Here is a 23,387-nt window from a genome sequence, read left to right on the forward strand (position 1 = left end):
AGTGTCCACACTTTGGTCTTCGTTCTTCTTGAGTTTCATGCATTTAGCAAATTGTGTCTTATATCTTGGGTATCCTAAGTTTCTGGGCTAATATCCACTTATTAGTGAGTACATAAAGAAGCACTGAAGCATCCACACTTTGGTCTTCCTTCTTCTTGGGCTTTATGTGATCTGTGAATTGAATCTTGGGCATTCTGAACTTTAGGGCTAATACCCATTATCAGTGAGTGTATCCTGTGTGTTCTTTTGTGACTGAGCTACCTCACTCAGGATGAAAATTTCAAGTTCGATCCATTTGCATGTGAATTTCATGAAGTCATTGTTTATAACAGCTGAGTAGTATTCCGTGGTGTAAATGTGCCATATTTTCTGTAACATTTACTCTGTTGAGAGACATCTGGGTTGTGTTCAGCTTCTGGCTATTATAAACAAGGCTGCTATGAACATAGTGGAGCATGTGTCCTCATTACATGATGAAGCATCTTCTGGTTATATGACCCAGAGTGGTATAGCTGGGTCCTCAGGTAGTAGCATGTCCAATTTTCTGAGCAACAGCCAAATTTATTTCCAGAGTGGTTGTGTCATCTTGCAATCCCACCAGCAATGAAGGAGTGCTCCTCTTTCTCCACATATTTGCCAGCATTGCTGTCAACTGATACTTTGATCGTAGCTGTTCTGACTGATGTAAGGTGGAATCTCTGGGTCATTTTGATTTGCATTTCCCTGATGAGTAAGAATGTTGAACATTTCTTTAGGTGGTTCTCAGCCATTCGGTATTCCTCAGTTGAGAATTCTTTGTTTAGCTCTGTATCCCACTTTTTAATAGGGTTATTTGTTTCTCTGAAGTCTTGCTTCTTGAGTTCTGTGTATATTTTGAATATTAGCCCTCTATCCGATGTAGGGTTGGTAAAGATCTTTTCCCAATCTATTGGTTGCTGTTTTGTCCTATTGGCAGTTTCCTTAGCCTTATAGAAGCTTTGGAATTTTCTGAGGTCCCATTTGACAATTCTTGATCTTAGAACATAAGCGATTACAATTCTGTTCAGGATATTTCCTCCTGTATCCATGTGTTCTAGACATTTCCCCACTTTTTCTTCTATTAGATTCATTGTATCTGGTTTTATGTGGAGGTCCTTGATCTTGGACTTGAGCTTTGTACAGGAAGATAAGAATGGATGAATTTGCATTCTTCTAAGTATTGATCGTCAGTTGAACCAGCACCATTTATTGAAATGCTCTCTTTTTTCCACTGGGTGGTTTAGCTCCTTTCTTAAATATCAAGTAACCATCGGTGTGTGGGTTCATTTCTAGGTCTTCAATTCTATTCCATTCATGTATGTGTCTGTCCCTGTACCAGTACCATGCAGTTTTTTACCACTATTGCTCTGTAGGACAGCTTGAATTTAGGGATGGTTATTCTGCCAGAAGTTCTATTATTATTGAGAATAATTTTTGCTATCCTGGGTTTTTGTTATTCCAAATGGATTTGAGATTGCTTTTTCTAGCTCTATGAAGAACTCATTTGGAATTTTGATGGGGATCACATTGATCCAGTAGATTGCTTTTAGCAAGATGGCCATTTTTACTATATTAATCTTGTGAACACTGAGGTCTTCTTTGATATCTTTCTTCAGAGACTTGAGGTGAAATTTTTGCATAGATCTTTCACTTGTTTGTTTAGAGTCATACCAAGATATTTTATATTGCTTGTGACTATTGCGAAGGGTGTCGTTTTCCTAATTCCTTTCTTAGCTAGTTTATCCTTTGATTATAGGAACACTAATGATTTCTTTGAGTTAATCTTATATCCAGCCACTTTGCTGAAGCTTTTTATCAGGTTTAGGAATTCTCTGGTGGATTTTTTGGTGTCACTTAAGTATACCATCACATCATCTGCAAATAGTGATACTTTGATTTCTTCCTTTCCAATTTGTAACATTTTATCCTCCTTTTGTTGTCTAATTGCTCTAGCTAGAACTTCAAGTACTATACTGTATATATAGCAAGAATGTTGTCAGCCTTGTCTAGTCCCTGATTTTAATGGGATTGCTTCAAGATTGTCTCCACTTAGTTTCATGTTGGCTACTGGTTTGTTGTATACTGCTTTTACTATCTTTAGTTATGGGCCTTGAATTCCTGACCTTTCCAAGACCTTTAACTTGAAGGGATGTTGAATTTTGTCAAATGCTCTTTCAGTATTTAATTAAATGATCATGTGGTTTTTGTCTTTGAGTTTGTTTATGTAGTGGATTACATTGGTGGATTTCCATATATTGAACCATCCCTGCATTCCTGGGGTGAAACCTACTTGATCATGTTGAATGGTTGTTTGATTTGTTCATGGATTTGCTTTGCTAGAATTTTATTGAGTATTTTTGCATCAATATTCATAAGGGAAATTGGTCTGAAGTTCTGTTTCTTTGTTGGGTCCTTTGTGTGGTTTTGGAATCAGTGTAACTGTGGCTTCATTGAATAAATTAGATAGTATACCTTCTGATTCTAATTTATGGAATAGTTTGAAGAGTATGGGTATTAGATCTTCTTTGAAGACTTCATAGAATTCTGCAATGGACCCATCTGGTCCTGACCCTTTTTTGGTTGGGAAAATTTAATGACTGCTTCTATTTCTTTAGGGGTTATGGGACTGGTTAGATGGCTTATCTGATTTAAATTTGGTATTTGGTATATGTATAAGAAATTGTCCATTTCATCCAGATTTTCCAGTTTTGTTGAATATAGGCTTTTGTAGTAGAATCTGATGATTTTTAAAAATTTCCTCAGTTTCTGTTGTTATATCTCTATTTTCATTTCTGATTTTGTTAATTTGGATACTGTCTCTGTGCCCTCTGTTTAGTCTGGCTAATGGTTTATATGGCTTGTTGATTTTCTCAAAGAAACATCTCCTTATTTTGTTGATTCATTGTATATTTCTTTTTGTTTCAACTTGGTTCATTTAGCCTTGAGTTTGATTATTTCCTGTTGTCACCTCCTCTTGGGTGTAATTGCTTCTTTTTGTTCTAAAGGTTTCAGGTGTACTTTTAAGCTGCTAGTGGTTGTTTTCTCTAGTTTCTTTTTGGAGGGGCTCAGAGTTATTTGTTTTCTTCTTAGCACTGCTTTCATTGTGTTCCATAAGTTTGAGAATTGTGTGCCTTCTTTTGCATTAAATTCTAAAATGTCTTTAATTTCTTTATTTCTTTCTTGACCAATTTATCATTCAGTAGGGCATTGTTCAGCTACCACTTGTAAGTGTGCTTTCTGTTGTTTTGCTGCTATTGAAGGACACTCTTAGAGCATTGTTATCTGATAGTCTGCATAGGGTTATTTCAATCTTATTTTATCTGTTGAGGCCTGTTTTGTGACCAATTATATGGTCACCATGAGGTGCTAAGAAGATAGTATATTCTTTTGTTTTAGGATGTAATGTTCTATAGATATTTGTTAAGTCCATTTGGTCCTTAACATCTGTTAGTTTCACTGTGTCTCTGTGTAGTTTGTGTTTCTAAGATCTGTCCACTGATGAGAGTGGGGTGATGACATGTCCCACTATTATTGTGTGAGGTGCAATGTGTGCTTTGATCTTTAGTAAATTTTCTTTTATGAATGTGTGTACCCTTGCATTTGAAGCATAGATTTCAGAATTGAGAGTTCTTCTTGGTAGATTTTTCCTTTGATGAGTATCAAGTGTCTCTCCTTATACTTTTTATTACTTTTGGTTAAAAGTTTATTATATTTGATATAAGAATGGCTACTCCAACTTGTTTCTTGGGACCACTTCCTTGGAAATTTATTTTCCACCCCTTTACTCTGAGGTAGTCTCTGTCTTTGTGTTTGCTATGTGTGTTTCCTGTATGCAGCAAAATGCTGGGTCCTGTTTACATATCCAGTCTGTTAGTCTATGTCTTTTGATTGAGGAATTTAGTCCATTGATGGTAAGAGATATCAAGGAATAGTGATTGTTGCTTTCTTTTATTTTTTGATTGTATTTTTATGTTTATGTGGTTATGCTATTTTGGGTTTTTTGAAAGAAATTACTTTCTTGCTTTTTCGAGGGTTTCGTGGTTTCCCTCCTTGTGTTGGTGTTTTCCATCTATTATCCTTTGTGTAAGATACCCTGTAAATTTGTTTTTGTCATGGAATATCTTGGTTTCACCATATACGTTAATTGAGAGTTTTTTTGGGTATAGTATTCTGGGCTTGCATTGTGTTGTCATAGGATCTGACATCTGCCCAGGATCTTCTGATTTTCTTAGTCTCTGGTGCGAAGTCTGATGCAATTCTGATAGGTTTGCCTATAAATGTTTCTTGAGGATTTTTCTTACTGCTTTTAGTATTATTTCATTTATTTGTGCATTGTGTGTCTTGAATAATATGTGACAGGAGTGATATCTTTTCTGATCCAATTTATTTGGAATTGATAGGCTTTTTATTTTTAGTTTTTTATTTTTTTGCATGCTTATAAGCATCTCTTTCTTAAGTAAGGGATATTTTCTTCTATAATTTTGTTGAAGGTTAATTAAAGGTTTGACCCTTTAATTTGGGAATCTTTGGTTTCTTCTATACATATTATCACTAGTTTTGCTCTTCTCATTGTGTCCTGGTTTTCCTGGATGTTTTGGGTTAGGAGCTTTTTGCATTTTGCATTTGCTCTGACTGTTGTTTCAATGTTTTCTATGATATATTCTGTACCTGAGATTCTCTCTTCTATCTCTTGTATTCTGTTGGTGATGCTTGCATCTCTGACTCCTGATCTCTTTCCTAGGTTTTCTTTCCAGATTTTTTTTTCCCTTGGTGATTTCTTTATTGTTTCTATTTCTATTTTTAGATCCTGGACGATTTTGTTCTATTACTTGACCTGTTTGTGTTTTCCTGTAATTCTTTAAGGGGTTTTTGTGTTTCCTCTTTTAAGTGCTTCTATATGTTTACCTGTGTTCTCATGTATTTCTTTAAGAGAGTTATTTAAGTCTTTATCAAAGTCCTTTATCTTCATAATGAGATGCAATTTTAAATCAGAGTATTGATTTCCTGGTGTGTTGGGGTATCCAGGGCTCACTGCAGTGGGAGAACTGATTTCTGATGATGTCAAGTAGCATTGGTTTCTGTTGCTCTTATTCTTGCCCTCACTTCTCACCATTTTGTTTTCTCTGGTCTTAGCTGGTCATGTTGTCTATGACCGTGGCTTGTCCCTCTACCAAGCCTGTGTCAATACTCTTTGGATAATAGTTCTCTCTGGGAGGTATTTGGGTATAGAGAGCTGTGGCACATGGTGTAGATGGAAACAGAAATGATCCTGTCTCAGGCTGCTCCTCAGATACTGTGTCCTGAGTGCTCAAGTTGGGTTCCTCCGAGCAGAAGTGGTGGTCTTACCTGTGCTCACAAGTGTTTCAGCACTCGTGGGAGACCAGCTCTCTTCTAGCAGTGTTTGGCTATGGAGAACTGTGGCACAGGATCAGTTCCTCCTTCTGTTTTTAACAGCATCTGAAACCACCAAGGGAGAGATAAAATTGTACACAGTGACCTGGGAACTGCCACATTAGTCATTAAAGAAAATATACCACACACTTGGCCAAGGGTTTTTCTAAGGAAGGAATAATTTTCTAGTAAAATTCTCCATCACAACCTCTTTCTAATTACTTTAAGATATTCAGTCACCACTTTTATTTTCAACTTCATATACTAATTTTTAATTCACTGAATCCTTCCAGTGCTGCATATATGTTCAGGGATTTAGGACCATCTTCTGAAGCATGTATAATCAGTCTATCAAGGGGAATTTCTAAAGGAAACTATCTCTCCTCAAGCAGCAATCAGTTGTCAAAAACGACTTAGCCAGGTGTGGGATTTTATGAGTCCTTCTTCCATCCATGCCTGATTTTGGCTTACTTCTTGTTGTGTAGGACTTATTCATGAAATCACAACTGCTATGAGTTGATGTATGCATGGCACTGTCACATCCAGAAAATTACTTCATTGCACTCAGTAAATACCATTCCTTATATCTTCATGTTCTCTTTCATGATGATCCCTATTCTTAAATGGAGTGTTTTGCCACATATTATTTGAGTACTCTATAGTCTTATATTGTCTAGATGTTGATCAGTTGAGAGTCTCTTTTTTACCTGACATCTAGTTCAAAAGAACCTTCACAGAGTAAGATTGAAAGATGCATAAATTTATACACATCTCAGATAACATATTATATATATACATATATATATATATATATCAAGTAGTAAATAGATCTATGTCTATATATGTAAATATGTGGTTATCTATAGATTACAAAATTTAAAAGACACTGCAGTAGAATTTCAAGGAATTTTAGAAGAAGGCAGATACAAATGCAAATAAGCCCTGTATTGATAAACTAGTTACAGGAAGGACTCTGGTGCTGTGCCTCAGTCTATTGTGGTTCACAAGTTTAAGAACAGAACTGAAGAATAGTGTTCAACTGCAGAAGTAGGACACAGCTCAGATGAAAGAAGAAGCAAAAGAATGAAAATCAACAAAATACAATAAAAACACTGACACAATAGATTTACTTATAACATTTTACATTTTGATCTCAATAACTTGGAAAAATGAGAGAAAAAGAAGTATTGTTATATCATTTCTATAAGGGCATGCCCAGGACAGTCAAGGTGACATAAGGATATATAATTTCTAATATTATTGTCACTACCAACCATAATAATTTTAATAATAACTATTTTTATTAACAGAAAAAATATAAACCAGTACTTGAAAGACACTTTTATGGGTTTTTTTTTTTTTTAGATTGCCTATTTATTAAATTTTTCCAAACAACAAAAATATCTTATTTAAGATTTTACTGCTGGGAAAAGACACCATGGCCATATCAACATTTATAAAGAAAACATTTAATTGGAGCTGAGTTGCATTTTCAGAGATTTAGTCTATTATCCTTTTAGTGGATAGCATGGCATTGTCCAGGCAGACATGATTCTGGAGAAGGAGCTAAGAGTTCTACATCTTGATCCATATGTGTCAGAAGGAGAATTTATGCCACATTTGGTACAACTTGAGCATATGAAACCACAAAACCCTCTCTCACTCTGCCATATTTCATCCAACAAGATCACACATATTACAACAAACACATATGACCTAATAGTGCTATTCTCTACGGGCTAAGCATTCAAACATATGAGTCTACAGAAACCATACCTATTCATACTACCAGAGAAGTAAAGAAATCGTTTAATGCTCAAATATAATCGTCATGTTATGGATATGATGAGTCATGGATAGACTCATCCCAGAACAAGAGATATATGGGAACATAGCTATAGAGAAGAGAAAAGGTGTAAAGAAAATTAAAAGTGTTACCAGAGAAGCAAAGAAAAGTATGGCTTAATGACATTAAAGGGAAGTGAACAAATAAAATGAGAAAAAAAAAAAAAAACAATGTTTGTTTTATGAAAGTTATGTGATTTTGTGCCTTGGCAAACTTTGAGCGGTAAAATTATTTGTATCTTACCTTCCATTGTACTTAGTAAACATTCAATGATTAATATGTCTATATATGAATAACAGTCAATTGAAAAATCCAATTTGCATTCCTTATGAAAACTATATTCTCTTGTGTAAAGCACTTGACGTTTTATGTGTATTTCTTTCTGCCTGTTGCTATGTTTATATGATAACTTTATCAATTCATCCTTAAAAGTTATTATTTAATCTTCATGGATTCTTTCCTTCAAAGTTTATTGGGGTCTCACAAGTACTGAAATACTTGTTTATTCTAATAAATGAAATAATGGGTCACCTACATTGTCACTTTTCACATAGCTGCACATGGTGATATAGTGGCAATACAGTAAATACAGGGTAAAAATTTGTTTACTAACACTACCTGCCTAGAGCTCTAGATATTACCTTTATAAGAGGGGTGACTAATCAACTGAATTTAAAGGTAACATCAGTACTTTGCAAACTATCTATGACTTCTCATAAAAACCGGATCCACACTCCTCCACACACAAATACTCAAATACAAACATACATTATTTCTATCCAGAGAATTACAACAAACAAAAATCAAATCATATCAGTTCTGATTCATTTTTTTGTCAACTTTACACAGTCTAGTATAATCTGGGAAGAGAAATTATTTGGTCAGCATTGTATGTAGTCATGTTGTTTATGAAATATTTTCTTGATGATTGGTTTGTGTGGGAGACCTCACTCCACCCTGGGCACTGCCACCCAGGAACAGGTGGTCTCTGTGGTAAATAGCAAGCTGAAATATTAATGTGGAACAAGCCAATAGTAAATGGCATTTTTTTTCTTGGTTTCTGTTTCAGTTCCTGTCTCACAATCCCATTTTATTTTCCTCCAGTGAAAATGTTTTCCTTTGAACAACAACTAATATATGGATTCTTGGTTGTCAACTTGACTATATCTGGAATGAACTACAATCCAGAATTGGAAGGCTCACTAGTGACCCTAATCTGTAGGCTGGGAGATAGAAGCATCTGACCTGGATCTTGGTATGGAGATCTTGAGGCATAGTGGCTATGGATTCCAGAAGATTAAGACAGGGAGATCTCTGAATTCAAGGTCACCTGGGATTAAAGGTGTGGTGGCACACACCTTTAATCTGGGCTACACCTTCTGCTGAAGACCATATAAGGACATTGGAAGAAGGAAGGCTCGCTCTCTCTCCTTTGCCTCCTCACCGTGTGGAACTAAGCAACTGCTAGATCCTTGGACTTTCATTCACAGCTGTTACTGACCATTGTTGGGAGTTGGACTGCAGACTGTAAGTCACCAATAAATACCTTTACTATATACCAAATACCCATAAGTTCTGTTACTCTAGAAAACCCTGTCTAATACAGATGTCAAATCAGTAAGCAAAAATATTCCCAAGCTTAAAAAAAAAAACAGCAAAAACTACTCGAAATCTTAATTCCTAGTGCATAAACAGAAACAATATTTGATAATATAATCTGTCCTCTGTTTATAAAATATTTAACACATATGCATGGTTCATCCATTCTTTATAACTAATGAATCTGTATTTCTATGACACTCAGTCATAATTCTAAATAATTACAAACTATCTCATCATATATACCTTGCACACTTAACAAAACCCCTCTTCAATTATTTATTTTTATTTTATAGAAAATAATGATGAATAGATTCCCAATTAACTCTTATTATATATTTTTTTAAAAAAATTAATAGTGTACATTTTAAATTTTTGCCATTTATTTTATTTTAATAATTTGCCTTATCATTGTGGGAATGTTTATGAAAAATTCACAGTTAATACTTAAAATGAGTAAACAGTTCTTCATTATAACACTGAACAAAACAATAGAAGTTACAACTATAACTCTTTTTAAAGAAAAAAAGTGGAAGTTAACAATAATTTATCTTCAAACAATGGTGTATTACTTTTTATTTCTTAAAGCAACTCCTGAGGAGGTAATCCTGCCCCAGCATAAAATATTTTATTTATCAGCCTATGGTGTCCAGTAGGTACATTCTTATTTCATTATATATGGACGAGGGGAAACAGGAACACATATTCAATATTTGAGAGAGGCTAAGCTGGTGCATCTACTGTGCAAATCATTGTGGAGGTTCCTAAAGAAACTTATGCAACTTATGTTTCTATATTAGGTTCTTAAATATTTTATATTAGTTATTCCTCCATATTTTCTCTCCTCAACTCTGCCTCCATACCCATCAACATCCATCCCAATTTAACACTTCAGTTCTGTTATTGCTTTTTAAGCTTTTGTGCTATTGGATTCTATCTGCCCTTCTTAGAAGCCTACATTTATAGAGTTTCCTTTAAAATTTCTTGGGGTCTATATATATATATTACAAGTGAAATACACACTTAACAATTTAAAACTAACATCTACAATTAAGAAAGTACATGAAAGTTTTTCTTTCTGGGACATGGTTAGATAACTCTTAATGATTGTTTACAGTTCTATTCATTTAGCTCTATACTTCATTTTTCTTATTGGATGCTAATATTTTATTACAAAAAATAAAATACATTTTCAATATTCATTCATTGATTGATGAATAATTGGACGTTTTGCATTTCTTTGTTGTTATTACTGGGGCAACAATGAACATGGATTACCAGGTTTGTCTGTAATAGGATACAGATTCCTTTAGGTATATTCCTAAATGTAGTATAGTTGATTCATGTGGTAGACTACAAATATTTTTAATATGTTTTAGAAAGCTTTGACTAACTTCTATATTCCTTTAGTCATAAACATTTGAGCATTTGCTAGTTTTGTAAAGATGTTTCTTTTGTGTGTTTTCTACATTTTATTAAACCAATATTCTCATAAAATATACTATGATTATATTTTCTCTCCCTCTACTCCTCCCAGTTTCTTCCCATCTTCTCTCACATCAAGATCAATTCTTTCTCTGACATTGGGAAAGAATAGTTTTCTAAGTGCATATTCAAAATATAACACAATAAAATAAAATACGATAAAATAAAAAATAATCACATGGAAGTAGGTCAAAGCAAACCAACAAAAGAAAAAAGTTCCATGAAAAGGCACAAATCAGGGGCCCACTAATTCATATATTCAAGGATCACATAAAATAGTAAACTAAAGCTAATTCATGGTTTAGACCCATGTGGGCCCTGTGATTCAAGTCTCAGCCTCTGTGAGTTCATATGAGCCTTGCTCAGTTGATTTAGAGGGCCATGTATTCCTGACGTCCTCCATCTCCTCTCTTTCTTGAACTATATCCCTTGTCCTGCCTGAGTTGATGAGCTCTGAGAAGTGGTATTTTATGCAGACATCCCATTTACTGCTTTGTGTTCCAAGGTCTCTATCTCTATGGGATATTTGGCTGTGGATCACTGTATTTGTTCCCATTTGCTGTAGGAGGGAGTCTCTTTAACGTGGCTGAATAGGGCATCAATTTATGAGTATTGAAGAATATCATTACAAACCCTTTTATTGTTTCTTTTTAAGCTAGTAACATTCAGTTTTACCATAGTTCCCTAGGTGGTCTAGTATATGGATTTTTGTCACCAAACTTGTTTTTGCTATGAACTCAACATTGTGGAAGGTCTTAAATTAGGTCAGATGTTGTTGCTTCCTCTCAAAATATCTGTGCCACCATTGTTCTAGCAAATTTGCAGATAGGACATATTGTAGATCAAAGATTTTGTGACTGGTTTGGTATTTACTTTTCTCTTTTGGTAGTCTTAAGAGTATGTTTCTGTACCACAGACACTAGAAGATGGGGGTAAAGGTTCTGTGTAGGCACCAGCATGACATTTTCATATTCAGTTGGTTATATGGGTCTTTTCTTCAGCAATTTAAACTTGTTGTAAGTTAGTGAAGAGCAGCACTGTCTTAGTAATACTGTGGGTTATTTGTGAATTTATGTGGGGTGTCTATGAGCAACAAATCCACTGGATGTAGCTCAATACCAATAACAAGTTTTGTTTGGTGACAAGAGAGAGCCTGTTGAGATTCTGTTTCCCTAATCATAGACTCTTAATTGAATTGACTTCATATATTTTAGAAAGATTGCACTGTATTAGATTTCAATATTTCCCTGGAATTTTTCTTAATTCTAGCTGTCTTTCACCTCATTCCTTCTCTCAATCACATCTTCCTCCTCCTCACTTGATCCTCCCATTTCCACTCTATTTCCAGATCATGCATAAAAACTATCCTATCTCACCATCCAAGAAAAGTCCATGTTCTCAGTCCCTTTCTGTATACCAATCTTCTCTAGATAACATATTATAAGTTGACTGATATTGATATATTAGTGAATACATACTTTATTTTTCTGGGTCTGGGCTACCTCTCTCAGGATTTTGTTTGTTTGTTTGTTTTTGTTTGTTTGTGTTGGTTTTGGTTTTGTTTCATTTCACTTTGTTTCTTTTTTATTGTTATTTTCCATCTAATTAATTTACTTACAAATTTCTGGATGTCTTTTTAAATGACTGAGGAATACTCGTTTGTGTAAATGTTCAACACTTTAAAAAATCTGTTATGCTATTGAGAGACATCATAATTGTTTGCAATTTCTGGATATTATGAGAGTCAATGCACATGCTTGATGAAATGTCTTTGTGATAGGATGAATTTTACCTTTGGTATACACCGAAGAGTGGTATAGTTGGTTTTTTTGGTAGACTAATTCACATACTGATTTCCATAGCAGCTGTATAATTTTCTTTTCCCACCAGCAATGGATGAGTGTTCTCCTTGCTTCACACTTTCACAAGCATGAGTTACCACTTGTGATATTGACCTCAGCCATTCTAAAATGTATAGGGTGGAATATTAAAGTAGTTTTGATTTGCCTTTCTCTGATGGTTATGCATGTTGAAAAAGTTTAAGTGATTGTTGGCTTCAATTGACAATTCTCTGTTTATATCTGAATCATTGTTTAAACAAATTATTTTTTATAACCTAGGTTTTGTTTAATTCTTTACATATTTTGGATATTAGACCTTTATGTGGAGTTTACAAAATTCTTTTCTTATTCTTTATGCTGCCACCTTGTCCAAATGAAGGTGTCTTTTATATTTCACTATTTTAATCCTAAAAATGTTTGAGCCTGGGAGACTCTCCCATCTCCTGATATCTTCCTCAATTTCTTGTGGGACAGTGAGTTGTGATAGGCAGCCTGGTCCTCAGTTTGAGCTCAGGCTTAGAACCCAGGAGACCCAGCAGGTTAGTGTTGCCTGCACTAGACAGCAGGTGTTTGGCCATGCCCCTTGAGTACCTGGCTCCTGTCACACCTACAGCCTCCCACAACCCCTGCCCCCTATAGAGAGATGTGTGGTCATCAGTCACGTAGGAGCAAGACCTAGCCCTCCCACATGCAAATTAAGTTTCCCCAAGCTCTCAGACCAAGCCAATAAAAAGTACCTGTTGTCAGACCCTGACCTACCCTAAACTGTATATAAAAATCCTATCCAGGAGGAATACAGGTATGTGAAAATTACTCCATCATCTGAGAACTTCTGTCATAAGAGCTGTAACACTTGGAAGGAAGTCTGCTCTCCTGAAATACCACCTGAAGCTCCCCTGCACTCCTACCTGGCTAGTTGGCCTCTCATCAGCCTAGCCTGGTCTGACTCAGAGTAGGGTGATATGGAGCAACTGAGATGACACTACACCGCAGAGACAGGTGGCACCAACTGCAGCAGCAGAAGCAGCAGAATCGACTTCCACTTACTCCTTGCACTCTTTCCTCTTTGCCGGAACCCTTGCACCCAGCCAGGCCAGAGATCTCCATGGAAAGCCTCCAGTACACAGGCCCACAATTTCTTTCTTCAAAGACTTGAAGTTCTTGTCATAGAGGTGTTTCACTTGATTGGTTTGAGTTACACCAAAGGGTTTATATTATTTTCCCTAACTTCTTACACAGCCTGTTTATCATTTGTATAAAGGATGGCTACTGACTTTTTTGAGATAAATTTATTTTTCTAGCCACTTTACTGAAAATGGTTGCCAGCTGTAGTAGTTCTCTGGTAGATGAAAATTTATCAACCTGCATAAAAGTCAAGTACAAGTGTGTCAAAGACCTCAAAATAAAACCAAGCACACTAAAGCTCATAAAAGAGAAACTAGAGAATAGCCTTGAATGCATTGACACAAGGATATGACTTCATGAACTAAAGACTCTTAGTAAAAGCACTAAGACCAACAATTAAGAAATGGCGTTCTGTTTAGGAGATATTCCCCTGTGCTAATGAATTTGAGGCTTTTTTCCTATTTTCTCTTTTATTAGATTTGGTGGATCTGGTTTTAAGTTGAAGTCCTTGATCCATTTGGTCTTGAGATTTGTGCAAGGTAACAAATATGGATCTATTTTCATTTTTCTATATACAGACTGCCAGTTAGTCCAGCACATTTGTTGAAAATAATTTCTTATTTTGTCTATTCTTTTATTGGATATGTTCTGTGTTTACATTTAAAATGTTATCCCCTTTCTCAGTTTTCCCTTTGGAAAACACCTATCCCATCCCCTTTTACCCTGCTTCTATGTGGGTATTCCCTCACCCACCCACCTACTCCTGCCTACCTGCCCTGCCATTCCCCTACACTGGGGCATGTAGTATTCCCAGGACCAAGGGCCTCTCTTCTGATTGATGCCCGACAAGACCATCCACTGCTACAGATGTGGCTGGAGCCATGGGTCACATCATATGTAGTTTTTTGTTGTTTGTTTAGTTTCTGGGATTTCTGGGGGCATGTGTGTCTGGTTGGTTGCTATTGTTGTTCTTCATATGGGATTGCAAACCACTTCAGCTTCTTCAGTCCTTTCTCTAACTCCTCTATTGGGAACCTCATGCTCAGTCCAATGGTTGGCTACAAGCCTCTGCCCCTGTATTTCTCTGTCTCTGACAAAGCCTCTCAGGAGAAAGTTATATCACACTCCTGTCAGCAAGCACTTATTGGCATTTGCAATAGTATCTGAGTTTGGTGACTGTACATGGGATAGAACCCCAGGTGGGACAGTCTCTGGATTGCCTTTCCTTCATTGTCTGATCCACACTTTGTTTCAGTATTTCCTCCCATGTGTATTTTGTTCCCCCTTGTAAGGCAGACTGAAGAATCCACATTTTGGTATTCCTTCCTCTTGAGCTTCATGCAGTCTGAGAATTGTATGTAGGGTATTCTGAGTTTTGGGCTAATATCCACTTAATCAGTGAGTGCATAACATGTATGTTCTTCTGTGATACCTAACTCAGGATGATATTTTCTAGTTCCATCCATTTGCCTAAGAATTTCATGAAATCATTGTTTTTAGTAGCTGACTAGTACCTCATTGTGTAAATGTACCACATTTTCATTATCCATTCCTCTTTTGAAGGACATCTAGGTCCTTTCCAACTTCTGGCTATTATAAATAAGGATGCTATGTGACCACATTGAAGCATGTCTATGTGGATTTGTGGTGTCCAGTGTCCACTCAGGCCTTGAGTCTTTCGAGGGGCTGGATTCAGGGACCCCACTCCAGGGTGGGGGAGCACATTCTGAGGTCCTGGGGACTGCTGGAGCTGGCCCAAAAATCCAAGGCCTACAGGGAGGCCAGGACGATCTAGTTCTCAGGCTCCTGGGCACCCAAGGTGCAGTTGGAGGCCACAGAAGAGCTGAGATCAGAGTGGAGGCCTCGAGGCTGGATCTAGCCCAGGGCTAAAGGAGAGTAGAGGGTAGAGGAATAGCTAGGTCCTACAGGGTGGAGAGAGTCCTTGGCTTGTTTGGCAGGAAGCCTGGATTGGTGGAGGTGGTAGATGGGATCTGTGTATCCCCCTGAGTGAGAATAGAATGACTCTTTAAGGGAAGGCCTGCTCCATTGCTCCTCACGGTGGAGTCCAATGAAGAGACAGCCCATGGTTTTAAGGCATTTATTGCCATGTCTGAGAGTGGCAATGAGTAAAACCATACCCCACTTTCTCAGGGCATGCCTGAGGTTAAATTCCTTTTGCAGGGAGGAGTGACTGGAAGGGGAGTTAACTGGCTAAGCCTTGAGACCTTTAGGTACCTCATTAAAATGGAGATCTGTCTTGAAGCTACTTGACCTGTGGTTATATCCTCTACCTTTAGAGGGGCTTAGTGCTTTGCTCTTATGAGACTGATGGTCACAAACCTATGGAGAGCTTTGGTCTCATGCCAGGAGCCTGGTGTCCTGGAGTGTAGCAAAATCCTAACCACTCCTTGCAAGGTTATCTCCATCATGGTCACCTGGGTTTCAAGCCTTAGCTCAACCAGAAACCAGGGTGCCTTTCACGGTCCTACATATGTCTTTGTTTTATATTGGTGCATCTTTTGGGTATATGTGCAGGAGTGGTATAACTGGGTCCTCAGGAAGTACTATGTCCAATTTTATGAGGAAATACCAGAGTGATTTCTTGAGTGGTTGTACCAGCTGGCAATCCCTGCAAAAATGGAGGAATAAATACTCTTCTTTCTCCACATCTTCACCAGCATCTGCTGTAATCTGAGTTTTTGATGATAGCCATTCTGACTGATGTGAAGGGGAATCTCAGGGTTGTTTTGGTTTGCATTTTCCTGATGAGAAATGATGTTGAAATTTTCTTTAGGTGCTCTTTGGCCATTCTTAACTGATATTCTTCAGTTGAGAATTCTTTGTTTAGTTCTGCGCCACATTTTTAATAGGGCTATTTGATTCTCTGGAGTCTAACTTCTTGAGTTCATTGTATATATTGGATATTAGCCCTTTATCAGAAATTTGGACTGGTAAAAATAATTTTATAATCTGTTGGTTTACCAGTTTGTCCTATTGACAGTGTCATTTACCTTAGAGAAGCTTTGCAATTTTATGAGGTCCCCTTTGTCTATTGTTGATCTTAGAGCATAAGCCATTGGTGTTCTGTTCAGGAACTTTTCCCCTGTGCCCATGTGTTTGAGACCTTTCCCTACTTTCTCTTCTATTAGTTTCAGTGTATCTGGTTTTATGTACAGGTCCTTTATCCACTTGGACTTGACCTTTTTAAAATATTTTTATTACATATTTTCCTCAATTACATTTCCAATGCTATCCCAAAAGTCCCCCATACCCTCCCCCCATACTCCCCTACCCACCCATTCCCACTTTTTGGCCCTGGCGTTCCCCTGTACTAGGGCATATAAAGTTTGCATGTCCAATGGGCCTCTCTTTCCAGTGATGGCCGACTAGGCCATCTTTTGATACATATGCAGCTAGAGTCAAGAGCTCCAGTGTACTGGTTAGTTCATAATTGCTCTTTCTAACTCTAAGAAGAATTGAGTTGGAATTTTGATGAAGATTGCATTGAATCTGTAGATTGCTTTCAGCTAGAAAGCCATATTTGCTGAATTAATCCTGCCAAACCATGAGCATGGAAGATCTTTCCATCTTCTGAGATCTTCTTCGATTTCTTTCTTAAGAATCTTCAAGCTCTTGCCATATAGGTCTTTCACTTATTTAGTTAGAGTCACACTATTTTTATTAATTTATTATTTAATTAATTTATTTTATTAATTATTAATTATTATTTTATTAATTTGTTATTTAATTTATTTTAAATTACTAGTGACCATTGTGATGGGTATAGTTTCACTTATTTATTTTTCAGCTAGTTTATCATTTAAATAAAGGAAAGTTCATGATTTCTTTGAGTCAGTTTTATACCCATCCACATTGCTGAAGATTATTATCAGGTTTAGGAGTTCTTTGGTGTAATTTTGGGGTCCCTTAAGTATACTATCATATTATCTGAAAATAGCAATGTTTGGTCTTCTTCCTTTTCAATTTGTATCCCTTTGATCTCCTTTTGTTGTCTAATTGCTCTGGCTAGGAGTTTGAGTGCTATGTTGAATAGGTAGGGAGTGGGCAGCCTTGCATACTCCCTGATTTTAGTGGGATTGCTTCAATTTTCTCTCCATTTAGTTTTATGTTGGATACTAGTTTGCTGTTTGTTTCTTTTACTATGTTTTAGTAGGGGCCATGAATTACTGATTTTTCCAAGACTTTTATCATGAAGGGGGGGTGAATTTTTTCAAACGTTTCTCAGCATCTAATGAGATAGATTATGATGTTTTTTGTTTATTTGAGTTATATATATGTATATATATACATATATACATATATATACATATATATGTATATATATACGTATATATACATATACATATGTATGTATATATATATATATATATATATATAAAGTTGAAGAATTTCTGTATATTGAATCATTCCCACATCCCTTAGTTGAAGTAGACTTGATCATGATGGATCATGATGGATGTGTTTTGGATTTGGTTTCCCTGAATTTCATTGAGTATTTTTACATTGATATTCATAAAGTTCTCTTTCTATGTTGGATCCTTGTGTCACTTAAGAATAATCCTAATTGTGGCTTGATAGAATGAACTGTGTAGTGTTCCTTCTGTTTCTATTTTATAAAATGCTTTGAGAAGTATTGGGTCTTCTTTTAAAGTCTGTTAGAATTCTGCAATAGATCAGTCTTGTCCTGAGATATTTTTGTTTGGGAGATTTTGATAACTGCTTCTATTTCATTGGGGGGACAATTTAGATTGTTTTTCTAATCCTGATTTAACTTTGTTACCTAGTATCTGTCTAGAAAATTGTACATTTCATCCAGATTTTCCAGGTTTTTTTTTTTTTTTTTGAGTATAGGCTTTAGTAGTAGGATGATATTTTGCATTACCTTCTTTTCTGTTGTTAGGTCTTCCTTTTCATTTCTGATTTTGTTAATTTGGATACTGCCTCTGTGCCCTCTGTTTAGTCTGGCTAATGGTTTATATGTCTTGATGATTTTCACAAAGAAACGGCTCCTGGTTTTGTTGATCTGTTGTATATTTCTTTTTGTTTCAACTTTGTTCATTTAGCCTTGAGCTTCATTATTTCCTGTTGTCAACTCCTCTTGGGTGTATTTGCTTCTTTTTGTTTTACAGCTTTCAGGTGTGCTGTAAAGATGCTACTGTATGCTCTCTTCTGTTTCTTTTTGGAGGCAGTCAGAGCTATGAATTTTTTTTTCTCTTAGCACTGCTTTCATTGTGTCCCATAAATTTCGGTATGTTGTGCCTTTATTTTCATTAAATTCTAAAATGTCTTTAATTTCTTTCTCATTTCTTCCTTGACCAAGTTATCATTAAGTAGGGTGTTGTTCTGCTTCCATGTGTACATAGGCTTTCAATGTTTTTGTTGTTATTAAAGACCAGCCTTAGTCAGTGGTGATCTGATAGGATTCATGGGATTATTTCAATCTTCTTTTATGTGTTGAGGCCTGTTTTGTTATGATTATATGCTCAATTTTGAAGAAGATACCATGAGGTGTTGAGAAGAAGGTATAATCTTTTGATTTAGGATTTAATATTCTATAGATATTTGTTAAATATATTTGGTGCATAATTTCTGTTAGTTTCACAGTGTTTCTATTTAATTTTTTGTTTCCATGATCTGTTTACTGGTGAGAGTGGGTTGTTGAAGTCACCCACTATTATTATGTGAGGTGAAATATTTGCTTTGAGCGTTTGTAAAGTTTATTTTATGAATCTGGATGTGTTTTCATTTGGAGCATAGATGTTCAGAATTGAGTTAATCTTGGTAGTTTTTTCCTTTGATAAGTATGAAGTTTCCTTCCTTATTTTGATAAATTTTTGTTGAAAATTAATTTTGTTTGACATTTGAATGGCTACCTCAGCTTGTTTTTTGGGACCATTTACTTGAAAAATTTTTCCAGCCTTTTACTCTGAAATTTTTCCCAGCCTGTTATTGTCACTGAGCTGCATTTCCTGAATGCAGCAAAATCCTGTGTCCTGGTAGTCTATGTCCTTTTGTTGAGAAATCGACTCCACTGATGTTAAGAGATATTAAGGAAAAATGATTGTTGTTTCCTGTTATTTTTGTTGTTAGATATGGTATTATGTTTGTGTGGCTATCTTCTTTTTGGTTTGTTGAAAGATTACTTTCTTGGTTTGTCTAGGGTGTAATTTCTGCACATGCATTTGAGTTTCCCATCTATTATCAATTGTAGGGCTGGATTTGTGGAAAGATAGTGTATAAATTAGTTTTGTTTTTTTTTTTGTCTATGTTAATTGAGAATTTTGCCTGGGCTAGCAGTTATGTTCTCTTAGGATCTGTATGACATCTTCCCAGGATATTCAGGTTTTTATAGTCTCTGGTGAGAAGTCTGGTTTAATTCTGATAGGTCTACCTTTATATGGAACTTGACATTTTTCCCTTACTAATTTTAATATTCTTTCTTTATTTTGTGTTTGGTTATTATGTGATGGAAGGATTTTCTTTTCTGGTCCAGGCTATTTTTAGTTCTGTAGGCGTCTTGTATGTTCATGGGCATTTCTTTCTTCAGGTTAGGGAGTTTTATTCTATAACTTTGCTGAAGATATTTACTGGCTCTTTAAGTTGGAAATCTTAGCTCTCTTCTATACCTTTTATCCTTAAGTTTGACCTTCTTACTGCGTCCTGGGATTCCTGGATATTTTGGGTTGGGAGATTCTTTCATTTATCCCTTTCTTTAACTGTTGTGTCAATGTTTTCTATGGTGTCTTCTACACATGAGATTTTTCTCTTCTATCTCTAGTATTCTGTTGGTTATGCTTGCATCTATGACTGCTGATCTCTTACCTAGGTTTTCTATCTCCAGGATTGTTTCCCTTTATAATCTCTTTGCTGTTTCTATTTCCATCTTTAGATCCTGATTGGTTTTGTTCAATTCCTTCACCTGTTTGGTTGTTTATTCCTGTAATTCTTTAAGGTTTGTGTGTGTGTGTGTGTGTGTGTGTGTGTGTGTGTGTGTTTTCTCTTTAAGGGTTTCTACCTGTTTATTTGTATTTTCCTGTTTTTTTTTAATTTTATCTTAATTATAATTTTATTTTGGCTGCATAAGACAATACAGAAATACATTTTGAAGACAAATGCCAACCACTCATATCTATATGATATATAATATTATAATAATATATAATATTATTTGTAATCTGGAATGGAAAACTGCATGAAAAAACTGCCATGTTGATAGATGTGTATGAATGACATAAATCATTTTTTGGATAGTTGAAATAAATGATATTTAGTAAAAAATAATGTAATTAATTTAGAATAAATGAAATCCTTTATATTAATAAAAATCTGAAAGTATGGCAATTTGGCATAAGATTAGATAATATTTTCTGATTTGGAGATACGAATATAACACTATTAAAAATAGATTGAAGAGCAAATACAGTGATTTTAGAAAGACTAGAATGAGCACTGAGTCAACTCTTTAGATAATGCTGAATCAGAAAGATGTCTTTAACATGGACTTTAATAAATATAAACAGCTAGGATTATAAGGTAAACAGAACTGTACAAATCTAATTTTTAGAATGAGTTTTAAATAATTTAACCTCTGGTCAAGCACATCATACTCCTTTTTGTTTATTGTTTTTGAATATTTTTATTGGGTATTTATTTCATTTACATTCCCAATGCTATCCCAAAAGTCCCCCACATGCTCCCCCACCCTATGCCATACTCCTATGCCACCTTTCATCACCAAAATAAATGAATAAATAAATAAATAAATAAAATAAGTTTTTTTCCAATTTAATTCTATTTTTAATTTATTTTTTACGCTTTATATTCCATCCCCCACCCCTGTATCCACCCTCCGTCTGTTCCATATCCCACATCTCCTCCACATAACCCCTGTAGCCATGTAGATGCCCCCAACCCCCACTCCACCTGATCTCAAAACTCCCTGGTCCCTCCAGTCCCTTGAGGGTTAGGTGCATCATATCTGAATGAACACAGACATGGAAGTCCTCTACTCTATGTGTGTTGGGGACCTCAAATCAACTGGTGTATGCAGTTTGTTTGGTGGTCCGGTGTTTGAGAGATCTCAGGGATCCAGATTAATTGAGACTGCCTGTCTTCAATTAATCTTTTAATCTCAATTACATGAATGCCCTTCTCCTTGGCTTCTTTCTACCTTCCCTAATTCACCCACAGGGGTCAGCTGCTTCTGTCCACTGGTTGGGTGCAAATATCTGCATCTGACACTTTCAGCTGCTTGTTGTATCTTTCAGAGTGTGGTCATGCTAGGTCCCTTTTTGTGAGTGCTTCATAGCCTCAGTAATAGTGTCAGGCCTTGGGACCTCCCCTTGAGATGGATCTCACTTTGGTTCTGTTGCTGGACCTTCTTTTCCTCAGGCTCCTCTCCATTTACATCCCTGTAATGTTTTCAGACAGGAGCAATTATGGGTCAGAGATATGATTATGGGATGGTAACCCATCCCTCACCTTAAGCCCAGCTTTCCTGCTGGAGGTGGGCTCTATAAGTTCCCTCTCTCTACTGTTGGCCATTTCATATAAAGTCCCTCCCTATGAGTCCTGAGTGTCTTTCACCTCCCTGGTCACTGGTGCATTCTGGGGAATCTTCCCAACCTCTTATTTCCTGAAGTTGCCTGTTTACATTCTTTCTGTTGGCCCTCAGGGCTTCATTTCTTTTCACTCACCCAATACCAGATCAGCTTTCACTCTCCCAGCCCCCACTACCCCTCCCACCTTGTCCACTTTCCCTCCCAAGGTACTTTCTTGCTTTTTCTAGGGTGTAGTTTTCCTCCTTGTGTTGGAGTTTTCCATCTATTATCCTTTCTTTCTTTCTTTCTTTCTTTCTTTCTTTCTTTCTTTCTTTCTTTCTTTCTTTCTTTCTTTCTTTCTATTTCTGTTTTTAGAGCCTGGATAATTTTGTTCAATCTCTTCACCTGTTTAGTTGTGTTTTCCGGTAATTTTTAAAGGGATTTTTGTGTTTACTCTTTAAAGGCTTCTGCCTGTTTAACCTGTGTTCTCCTGTATTTCTTTAAAGGAGTTATTTATGTCCTTCTTAAAGTCCTCTGTCATCATGAGATGTAATTTTTAAATCAGAATCTTGCTCTTCTGGTGTATCCAGGACTTGTTGTAGTGGGAGAAATGGGTTCTGATTATGCCAAGCAGCCTTGATTTCTGTTGCTTGTGTTCTTGGGGTTGCCTCTCATGGTCTGGTTATCTCTAGTGCTATGTAGCCTTGCTATTTCTGACTGGATGGAACCTGTCTCTCCTCTCATCTTGGTTGTGTCAGTTCTTCTCAGTGTCCAGCTGTACCTGTGATTCTGTAATTCTGGGATCCTCTGATCCTGATATCCTGGGTGTGTCAGAGCTCCTGGGAGTATAGGGGTCTGTGGTATCTTGAAATCCTGTAGTGACCATTTTCCTGAGATCTTGTGCCAGAGCTTCTGGGAGTCAAGCTTTCTCTGTGTGTTGCTGCGATGGGTGTGCAGCCAGAGCCCTGGGTTTACTCCAGGCACAGGAGAAAGCTGGAAAGAACCTGTGCATCTGTCCAGGTGGGGGTTTGTTACCCTGATACCTGTGGGGGGTCCCAGTTACTCTGGGTGTTTGGAAAGATATTGTGTCCTTAACTGTGATCTTGAATGTTTCAGAGCTCCTCTTCTTCTGGGTGTGTCTGATCTCCTGGGAGTGGAGCTTACTCTGTGATCCTGTGATTCTGTGATTTTGTGGTCCTATTATCCTGGGCAATTCGGAGCACCTGGGAGTCAGGCTTTCTCTGGGTGTTGTAAGAGTGGTTTTAGAGCTAGCACCCCAAGTCTCCTCTGGGTGCAGATTCAGATAAGAAGGAACACATGGTACTGTCTGGGTAGGGGTTCTTGCATCTCTGGATGCTGGGGCACCCACTTACTCTGGGAGTTTGGGCAGATGTTTTAGCTTTCTTACCTGTGATCCTGGATGTGTTAGAGCACCTGCGATTCGAGCTTCCACTAGGTATTGTGGGAATGGGTAAGAAGCTGTCTCTTGTGAGACGATGCCGGGGCCTAGCAAACACAGGA

The sequence above is a fragment of the Mus caroli genome, chromosome X (assembly GCF_900094665.2).
Source record: "Mus caroli chromosome X, CAROLI_EIJ_v1.1, whole genome shotgun sequence".
In the NCBI taxonomy this organism is placed as follows: Eukaryota; Metazoa; Chordata; class Mammalia; order Rodentia; family Muridae; genus Mus; species Mus caroli.